We start from the raw sequence: 10,526 nt of genomic DNA on the forward strand, positions 1-10,526 counted from the left end.
CAGAAATCGTGGGAGATTTTTAAAAAGAGGCTAGACAGTCACTTGTCTGAGATAGTATAGGTTCTCCTGCTTGAGCAGGGGGCTGGACTAGAAGACCTCTAAGGTTCCTTCCAGCTCTATTCTATTTTATTCTATTCCAGAAGCATTTTTTTTCTGCCCGTCACCTGAGATTAAGTCCAATGGGGAAAAAAAACTATAACACCCCTTGGGTTCACTAAAATGCCTGCTATTTCTCCTCCAAAATTTTATTGAGAACAGAAGAAACAAATGAAGTGGAATAATTGGAAAACCTGCACATGTGGCAATCCATTAACTTCAGAATGTCCCCAGATCATTAAAAATAGATGCACACCTAGTATACGTGTGTGCTGGGGGCAGCACACAATAAAGTTGGAAGTGTGGTAGAGGAGGAAGCATACTTAACACTCTGCCCAGGGTCAGGAACACTACGTCACTCAGCACATTATATTCAAGGCACCACTTGCTGTATATCAAGCAGGATGGCAATCTGCCATAACCTCTTCAGAAGGTGCATAATTCACAAAGTAAAGGAAGAAAGAACACAAGGAAGTCAGACTCCATGGCATGATAATCAACCAGAAGAGGGAAAACTTCCCTCTATTAGCGTTCTTCAGCTCTGTGTTGTATAGCTCCGATCATTCCCAAATAGCAAGGTATAAGGGAATTCTAATCAAATATATTATTTCATAGTATTTCATTCTTAGATCCTCAGAAAACCAGCTTCCTTGAAAAAAAATAAAGAATTGTATATTATTTGTGGTGTAAAAGAAGGAAACTTGTGTAAAATTAAGAATTTGTAAAAATCAAATGGCTTTAAACTTGTGAAAAGTTAATTCTTCCTCTCAGGAACACTTTACGTCTGAACATTGGTACTAACTATTCAAAATAAGCAACATGGAGCCACAATTTATCTGAAGGCTAAGTAGGTATATTTGGTATTATTAAATGCTAATGAATTAACATTATTCATATTAAAATGAATATAGTTATGAATATAACTATAGATAGTTACAATTCAGCTGTAAAGACTGTATGTACAGAGAGATATAGAAATATAGGCCTTCCTGGTTTCATTTATTTATAGTGTATTATTATTAACAATAATTTATAATTACATAATTAATAATTCAATATCATCACTGCATCATATATTTTTAAGATACAGAATCATGAAATGTATAGAAAATACATTCAATTAAGAGTCGTTATGCTCTAGAGCAGTCAATGAGTTTTATTCCCAAGTAAGTGTACAAATGATTGCAGGGTTTAAGTGCCACCAAAAGATAATGAGTTTTGATTAGAAATGGATTAGTTTTCCCAAGCCTGTCCCACTTTAGCTCAAAAATTACATAAAATAAAAAAGCTCAAAAAAGGTTGCTGTTGCTTTCATTCTTCTCAGTGTTATTGCTCATGCTTCAGAATTCACACTCCCCCCCCCCCCCCAAGCATGGAGTAAAAAAGACCAAGTGGTAACATAGCTGCACATAGAAATAAAAGTTTTTAAAAGATTATTCTACATATTTTCAATCCCCTGGAGACATGCAAAGTTGCAAGAGTTTCCTTGGCGGAGTTTGTAAAAATCAAGATGGTTGTCACAGGTGCACAAGCAGAGCCCTGCCAAGATGCAAACGCTTGAAAAGCTAAAGGATGTAGGATGGCTATATCAAAACATCAAAAAAAACACAAAAAAAAACCAGAAAAGTGGAGAGACTGAAGTTATTGGGAGACTGTTGGTCTCCTCCTTTGATGGCTTAATCAAGAGCCATGATTAAGAGGACCTCCCAAGTATAAAGCTACAGAAGGAATGGGGCTTGCTTTTCTCATTTTTTTCTGGGTCACAGACTTGCATTCATTTGCATAATGATAGGCTATAAATCCATTACGAAAATGATATATGGCTACTGATTATACTGTCCCATTAAGTATGAAGAACTATGCCAGGTTGTAAAATGAAGACAGCGTCTCTATCAGTGAAGGAGATCCTCAACACCAGAACATAATGATCAGAATAGTGGAGGCTTTGTTTCTTTCTTTCTTTGTTTGTTTTAAAAAATGATGTATCTTTGGGAATGAATTGATGTCACTGCTTCATTGCAGGCAAATAGGGTTGTAACATATATTCACCATTGCAACCAACACTCACACATTGCAAAACCACATTCCTCAGTGGTTTTGTCTAATTTTTGGAGAAAAGCATAACCATTTAAAGGAACCTCAACAAAGTCCTTTTTTATGATTGCTTACACATTGACATGGGTCTTCAGTGTTCTATGTGATGGGACCTTCCTGCTCACGCAAGTTTAGTCGTTTAACAAGCAATAATTCCTGCTCTGTGGTGTTCTTTTCAAACAAATCTGAATACTTCCTGATGAAGCAACATTAACAATGATTCAGGGCCAAAATGCAATCAAAGTTCTTCCTACACCTCTCCCCAAAACAGGTGGAGCTTGTTTCACATTGCCACAGCTATCATATTATACTGACTTGTGTTTTGTTATGTTTTTAAAAACAACATCCTTGCTCAGCATAATTTACCTTTTGTTTTTTCCTCCCCTTTCCCTCCTCCTTATCTATCTATACAGGATCTTCTCACACTACCCATTTTTCACTCTGAATTCCTGACCCCCACAGTTCTAAGGAATGCGCACTTCTCCATTTTCCTGCTTCTTCAAAACTTACCTATGTTGTGTACCCTCTGTGTTCTCCCCAATCCAGCAAGGCAAAAAAGCTGTACAAAAGCCCTCTACATTGTATATGGTGTTCCAACGTTAGGAATGGCTCCCTGCTGTTCCCTTAACAGTGCTTATTGTTTTAAATGCCATTTCTCCATCAAATGCTACTTTCCCCTTCATTGCTATTTCTCATTGATGGTTACTTCCCCATTGAGAGCTCTGTGAATGTTTCCAAGTCTTCATTGCTATTCCCCCAAAACTGTTTAATCCTTTTAAGGGCTTTTTCCTCCACCAAATGGTATTTCCCTAGAGACTGCTGCTCTCCCCTCAAAGCCATTTCTCCTGCTCCTTTGTGTTCTCGCTCCGTACAATTCAATTCCTGGCCTCTGAGGAGTCTTTGGTCACCATTTTCAAGGTCCATTTTGGCTCTGGCATGCATTGCTTTTATATATGCTTTCAATAATCTACTCCTTGCAGTTGTGGCTATGTATCATTGCCAGTGCTACAATTCCATGATGCTGGAAAATAAACTCACTCTGAAATAATCCAACTTGCTTCAATTAAATCATGTAACCATTATTTTTTATAAAACCAATCTATTTATTAACTGGTGGGGGAATGGTCTTGAAATGCAAAACCATAAAGTTCTACAAAGCTTCTCTTCACTCCTTTAGATAAATTCATCATTCTGAAAGTTGTTTGTAATAAAACTGTCCAAATTCTCTCATGTTTATTTACTCAGCCTGGACTCTCTGAGGGATAGGCTTTTACAAAAGCAATGGTCTTTATGAAGCAAAAGCCACATAATTTGGCTATAATGTAAATGCTTTTCATCTTCTGTAGCTTTCAGCATCTCTTTTGTGTGAAACGTTTATCAACGTAGCTTGCTAGATAATATATGACTCCATATTGATACATTCCTTTATTACCAAAATAAAAATAGAGATTTGATGACTCCTGGGCATCCATATCTTTTCAGTTAAATCATTATATCCTGAAAAGTTATTTCTTAAAGCTCATAGGGAGCCTATGGTTTAATTTGCTGTAAACAATAGCAAGTGAGTGCATAAGAGAGGAGATAATTTCTTTATATCAAGGATGAACAACTTCTCAAGTAAAACTGTTTATGAACAAAGGGAGTAGGTTGACTCTATCATTTTATAATCTCTGTAATATGTATCACTCTGTAAAAGCTTTATTTGTGCTTTATCTCTAAGTTTGGATACTATAATTTTTACTTCTGTTTATTCTTTCTTAATGCTAAATCCAAATATCACACACATTTTGCATGATCAATACAGATGATTTTTTTTTTAAAAAACTTATCTATAGGTGCTCAGTTTACTTATTTGATTTAGAGCTTGCCTTTTCCCCTCCCTTTAGTAGACAAAGTGGCTAATAATAATTGGGGGGAAAAACCCAGTTAAAATATGAATTAAAATTAAATCGGGAAATTAATTCACTATCATCTTCTTGTAATCTGGAAATAGGAGCCCAAAGCATGTCCCATACCTTTGAATGCCCTTTCCTACATACCAGATGGTCAAATTCCTGTCAGAAAGGGGGATCTAAATTGGAACAGAGCCATAGGCAGTGAGATGTTATAGCAGACTTCAGGATCTATAGCACCACTTTCAATTGTACCTGCCACACAACTGAAAACTAGTGAAAATCGTTCATTATACACATATAATCTCTGGGCCTTGCAGTGGGTCACCTACTTGCCTATTTTGTACCCACTTTGGTTTCCAGATGTTTCCTAGATTACAGCACATTTTTATAATCTCTATAACCAAGGGATAGAGAATTGATGCTAGCTCTGGTCATTTTAAGAAAGGGTGCAATTAACACATTATCTATAATTATGCAAATACAGTAGAGGTGCTACTTGTATATCCTGTGACAGCTGGTGCTTGAGGAGTCCTTCCAAACTGCAAACAATTCCTTCTCTGAGCCCATCTAAAGCAAACTCCAGTTCAATCCAGAGCCTAGCTTTTACTTTACCAATAGCATCTCCATTTGGTCTGGATGGAATTCCCTCTTGTTCTCTCTTATCCAACCCCATCATGAAGGTTAAGCAATGTTCTAGAGTATATTAATTGTTTGCTTGGGATTTTATTCATGTATTTAGAGTTCTGTGAATGCCATCTCACCGCAGAAGCTCTGGGTTATCTAGTAACAGATAATAAACATCATAGGACTAAATAAAAATCAGAAAACACCAACACATAAAACATATAATGACTGCCCATATAAAGCAGATCTAATAAATTAAAAAATGCCCCATGGGCTCTAACTACCCAACCCAGTCTTGGGAATACGTTCAGTCTTCACTGGCCTTTTTTTGAAAGGCCAATGAGTTTGGGGAACATCTGTGATGTTCAAAAGGGCAGGCACTATAATAGAAAAAGGACCACTTTCTGGATCCTGCAAAGTGACAATCTTTAATTAACAGTACCTGAAACATGCCTCACATGCCTGGGATGGTATGTGGGAATGACCTTAGGAGACAGAGGGAAAGTCCCACAGTTTAGGCAATGGTCTGATAAGCATTTCAGAAGAAGCATGAACAGGAATATCAGCACAAGCTTTATTGTAAGGTTACATTAAGCAGAATCATGCAAGTCTGAAAGTATTTTTCTGCCCCTGCCTCTCCTTTTAATCTCTGGGAAAGTGGAAAACCATCTGGAAAACTGCTGGAAAAGAGGTGGTGCAGAGAAAATTACTTTCAGACTTGCAAATAAACTTCCAAGATTCTCTATGATGTAACCTTTCAATAAAGCTTGTGCTGATGTTCCTGTTTTGTGCTTCTTATCTGGGCTATCTCAAAGGACTAACACTGCCAGATCTGATGGGATGGGTAGAAATAACTAGGAAGAAGTTGTCCCTAATTCAATAAGCATTGAAAAGTTAAATGTAGCAAAGAAAGAGTTAAGAGTATGATAACCGGGGGGGGGGGGATTTTTCCCCCCCTTTGGATCCAAAAGCTAACCAATTTTTTTTTAACAGTTCTAGAATGTTATGTGGGACCAAAGGTATCGTATATTTGAAATGTTTTATGCCAATCATGTTATAGCTTATCTCTGTTGGCAAAAGAAGAATGTTACAGTGACTTTTCAATGCTATTGTATGGGACAGTGTAAAGTTCATTCACATATTCTTAAATTAATTTGATTTGTTTTTATTTTAAATACCAATTGTATAGGAATATAGCAATAGCAATGAATCTTTGGCAAACCATGCTACTCATATAAGACAGATTTGGAAGGAAGGAAGGAAGGAAGGAAGGAAGGAAGGAAGGAAGGAAGGAAGGAAGGAAGGAAGGGTTAATGCTGGTATGAGCAGACTAGCAGAATAAGCAAGTTGGTGAATAAAAGACTACCTCAGAGTCACATATGTAAGAAGAGCAATGATATAAATTGATCAAATAAATACATTTTGTGTGAAGAAAATGAATATATATAGATATCCAGGAAATGGATATTTTGCAACACATTTTTACATTATCATACATGACATGAAGTGTATTCAGGTTTGCATGCTGCTCTGTTCTTGCATTCTTAGACAGCCTTTGACAACAATAAAAATACAAACAATGTGGGATCTAATTACAGGGGAGTCTTCATGTGATTGATGAATATATAACTACATAAATACAGTAGTTGGTAAACTAATGATCCATAAACCATTGATTCAGGGGGAAAAATCATGTAATTCAGTTGTTTTTTAATTTAGGACAGATTGTTTAATATAGGTTTTAAAAACAGGCTTAAGAAAGAAATTAAAGGTTTACAATACTCATGTACTCTGTTACGTAAATATTTTTTTCCAATTAAAATATTCATCATCATTTCCATGCTATTTCATGGGAATCCATCAGATGTGATAGCTAAAACTGTAAGTTGAAGAAAGGCATCCAACCTCAGCGGAAAAAAATAACAGAAGGAAGAAAATAGCATGCCATTCTCACTTTTTTTTTCTGTTTATAGTTTAGAAGTACTGCTTCTAAAATTACATAGTCCTATTTCTGTGCTTTTCAGTTTCACAAATATTAGGCCCACCAGAACTGTAAGGAAGCTTTAATACAAAGTTCAAAACTCCTTTGAATCAAGCAAAACTCCTGGTAACTTCCTGCTAACAAATCCAAGTCAATTGCTTGGGAACAATCATGGAGCCTGTGGAGAAGGATGGTCAAAAAAGTCAAGATGACAATAGTAATCACACAATTAAAGCCCCAAATCTTTTTCTGTGTATAGCACAGCACCTATAAAAAGGGAAAGAGTTTTGATTACTGCTACTCCTCATTTATCAACAGCCTCATTTAATGACCATTCAAAGTTACAACAGTGTAAAAACACCAGTTCTGTAACCAGTCTTCACTTTTACAACTATCACGGTGTCCCACATCATGTGATGGCCAACAAGCAGAGTTAATTTATTTATTTTATTTTTAATGGAGAATGTGGAAGCAAAACTGCAAGATGCACTCACATGAAGTTTCCAGGTGATTCACTTAATGACCAAATGGGAAGTGAGGTTTTAACTCTGTGATTTTTCTGCTTAGCGACCATGACATGATGGAGTTGCTGGTCCTAATTGATGCTGCTTACTAAGGGCTACCTATACTTCGTTCATTCCGCCGGGACCTGAAGACCTGGCTCTTTGAGCTCTCCGGCCCAGGCTGAGAATTTTTTAACTGGGGTTTTTATTTTAAGGGATAATTTAATCTTTTTAAATTGTTTTTTAACTTTTGTATTTTGTATTGCTGATTTTAAATACCTTGTAAACTGCCATGAGTCCTTCGGGAAAGGGCGGTATATAAATCTAATAAAAATTAAATTAAATTAAAACTCGCCACATCACGTGATGGGTCATGATGTATTCACGACTCTTTTTGCATTGCCGGCAATGGGGTGGGTGCAGCTTTGTTATGATGAAATCGGCTTGCAGGCCGGCAGTTTGACAACCCTGCTATACATGAACACAGCCACCATTTTGAATTATTTTGAATCCCCTGACACCGGATTTTGGGGCATTTTTTTCTATCCATCTTTCCTACATCTGAAGATTTTTACAAATTTATGTGACTGCACCATTATCTGTGTTATTGCTACTACTTTATTGATTTTGTGTAATCTTACTGCATTTTATCTATTTTTTTAAAAAAAATATTAATAATTGTAAGGCCATAATAAAGATTTTGCTTTTTAACTCCCCTGATAACAGTACAAATAATTTCTGCCATTCTTCTCTTAATGGCTTGACATACCATTAGAAACAGTGAGGTAGTTACTTCAGGTTGTGGTATAGGGTGTAGCCATGAGGTATTTGAGAACTGTCCTGTGACTTTTTTATGTTCCACCATGTGTCTCATAAATCTTCAATGACAAGGGCAAAAGGGGATATTTTATCCTTTGCCTCATGCAGAAATCTGTATTGGGCCATTCTTAAGAGTGTTTCTCTTGTATGTTGCTCTTCTCCCAAAATGCAAAGAAAGTTTCTCTAGGGCAGAAAATGGAAAAAAAATGTGTAGAACCAACTAAAATTCCATTTCATTTGTATATATAAATATCAGAGTATGATAGATATTATAGAGATATAACTCTTAATCCATCCTTTAATTCAAAACTCACCAGGTCAAATTGATTTCACTACTGTAGCGTAATAGTTAATGGAAATTGAGAATTAATTGAATTCAGGATACTCTTATGCAAATTATTCCAGCAAATATTTATTTAATGACTGAAGTACTGCCTATTTTAATTTCATTTTTTTACAAGAAAATTGACATCCTGACCATAGTAACACCAAAAGCCCACAGAATAAATAATATACATATTCTGATGAAGCAATGACAGAGAAAATGAAAGTTAACCACTATTTTAAAAAAAAAATGCAGTCAAGTCTATTATCATGTTAGGGTACCTGGAATAAAGTTCACCTGTTCTTTTCTTCTTCTTTTAACTTAATGGCCTATAATCACTTAATGTAAGAACTGAGCAGCATCAGAATCTGGATTTCCAGTATTGCTAGCTGTCTGGATAACGATGGCAAAAAATCAACTTTGAAGGAGCTAAGAACTTTTTTTCCCAAAGACTTAAAAGAATATAATAGCAAAAGCCACCAAAGTGGCTGACCTACTTATGTTGCATAGAAACCAGGAAGAGATAGTTTGCTTTTTGATCTGGATTTTTCTATTTTATTTATGGACTGCTGCTATACTGCTTTGAAGAATATTTGAGAAAAAAAATGCTAATATTGCTTTGTTTTTCATCTGTGCTTCTTCTAACTTAACATTTTTCATGCTCCTTATTGGAATCCATGTCTTTATTCAGAGGCTTTTTGAGATTCCAGTTTACACATAAGAAAGTAATGCAGCGCGAGTTTAAATATTTTAATATTGAAAATTTATTTGTTCATAGTGATTTTATTAAAACTTACAAATAAAAAGTCAAACATAATAAACCAAAAAAAGAAAAAGCAGAAAACAAAACAGAGAAAGAAAAAAAATAGAAAACAAAGTTATTATTTAATAAATAAGAATATAATAAAGGGAAAGATAAGAAATATTTTAAAATAACCTCCCCCTTCATAACAAATTTTAAGATGTGATAAATTATTAAAATTGTACATCATATTAAATAATTTATCATCTTCTATTCAAATACAACAAATAATCTGTACTTCCCATATCACCTTTGTAAATCCTTAAAGCCTCATTGTTTTAGACCTGATCAGCAAAAGTCCATTAGATTATCTGTTTTAAACTTGATCAAATAAGCCAACTTTTTATTCCTTCCTTTTAATACTCTTAATCTTGTCTGAGATAGTATAGGTTCTCCTGCTTGAGTAGGGGGCTGGACTAGAAGACCTCCAAGGTCCCTTCCACTTCTATTCTATTCTATTCTATTCTATTCTATTCTATTCTATTCTATTCTATTCTATTCTATTCTATTCTTTCAAATAATGTCCTAAACGTTTATTTGTTTTCATTTTTTTCCTTCCCCTTGTAGCCTTTCATTTTTACAGCCACTTTCAGATCAGTTTCAATATCGTCAAGTAAAATTTGTTCCTCCTCAGTAACATCTTTTAAATACAGTTTAACTATAGATTCTCACACTTTTAAAATTAACTTCTGAGTCCATTGTTCAAAAATATCCTGCAATCTGTGCAATGTTAAAATATTTTGCTTCATTCTGCATTATTAAATTAAATTATCCTATTAATTGTAATCGTTAACTCCTTCTGGTTCCTTCAAACTCAGTATAATTTAAAAAAAAATAATTCAAAACAAAAGCATTTGAAAAAGCACAAAAAAAAAGGAAAATTATTATGCTTAATTCCAAAATTTTATTTCAAATACATCGGGACTTTCAAAAATTTTCAGCAAAAACATTTTGCTGCTTATTCCAAAATATGTTTGTTTTTTTTTTAAAAAAATATTCTTATTTAAAGCTTCTTTTGCTAAGGATTGAAAGAAACTTATACAATGCCAAAAAAATTGTCAACCCAAAGATTCCTAATAGTTAAAAAGCAGTTTACAAATTCCAAAAGTGATTAGAAAAGGATATACACAAATCAGTATACAAGATGTCTCTTTCCTTGTCTGCAGTAACTTTAAATCTGCTGGAGTCTGATGTCTTGCAGTCTCCTCACGAGAAGAAACTATATGAAATACTTATGGGCAATCTCAGGTCTTCTCCTTGTCCAAAGAGAAATTATAAAGATCCAGTGTACTTATTGGCTCTTCATTCCACAGCAATAGTCTTCTGTTCGCTATTTTTTTCCCAGAAGCTTCCTTGATATTGCAAATTTAAGTAAATGTTTATTGCT

The 10,526-nt window shown here is 34.8% G+C and overlaps 1 protein-coding gene across 1 annotated transcript in view; it reads right to left on the minus strand.

Moving 5' to 3' along the window:
• The window catches only part of CNTNAP4 (contactin associated protein family member 4), a gene marked incomplete at both ends in the record, with an annotated part of 283,127 nt that overhangs the window by 112,918 nt on the left and 159,683 nt on the right, over nucleotides 1–10,526 (minus strand). The gene's annotated exons all lie outside the window — the stretch shown is intronic.

Source organism: Vipera ursinii, assembly GCF_947247035.1.
Source record: "Vipera ursinii genome assembly, chromosome: 2".
Classification (NCBI taxonomy): domain Eukaryota; kingdom Metazoa; phylum Chordata; class Lepidosauria; order Squamata; family Viperidae; genus Vipera; species Vipera ursinii.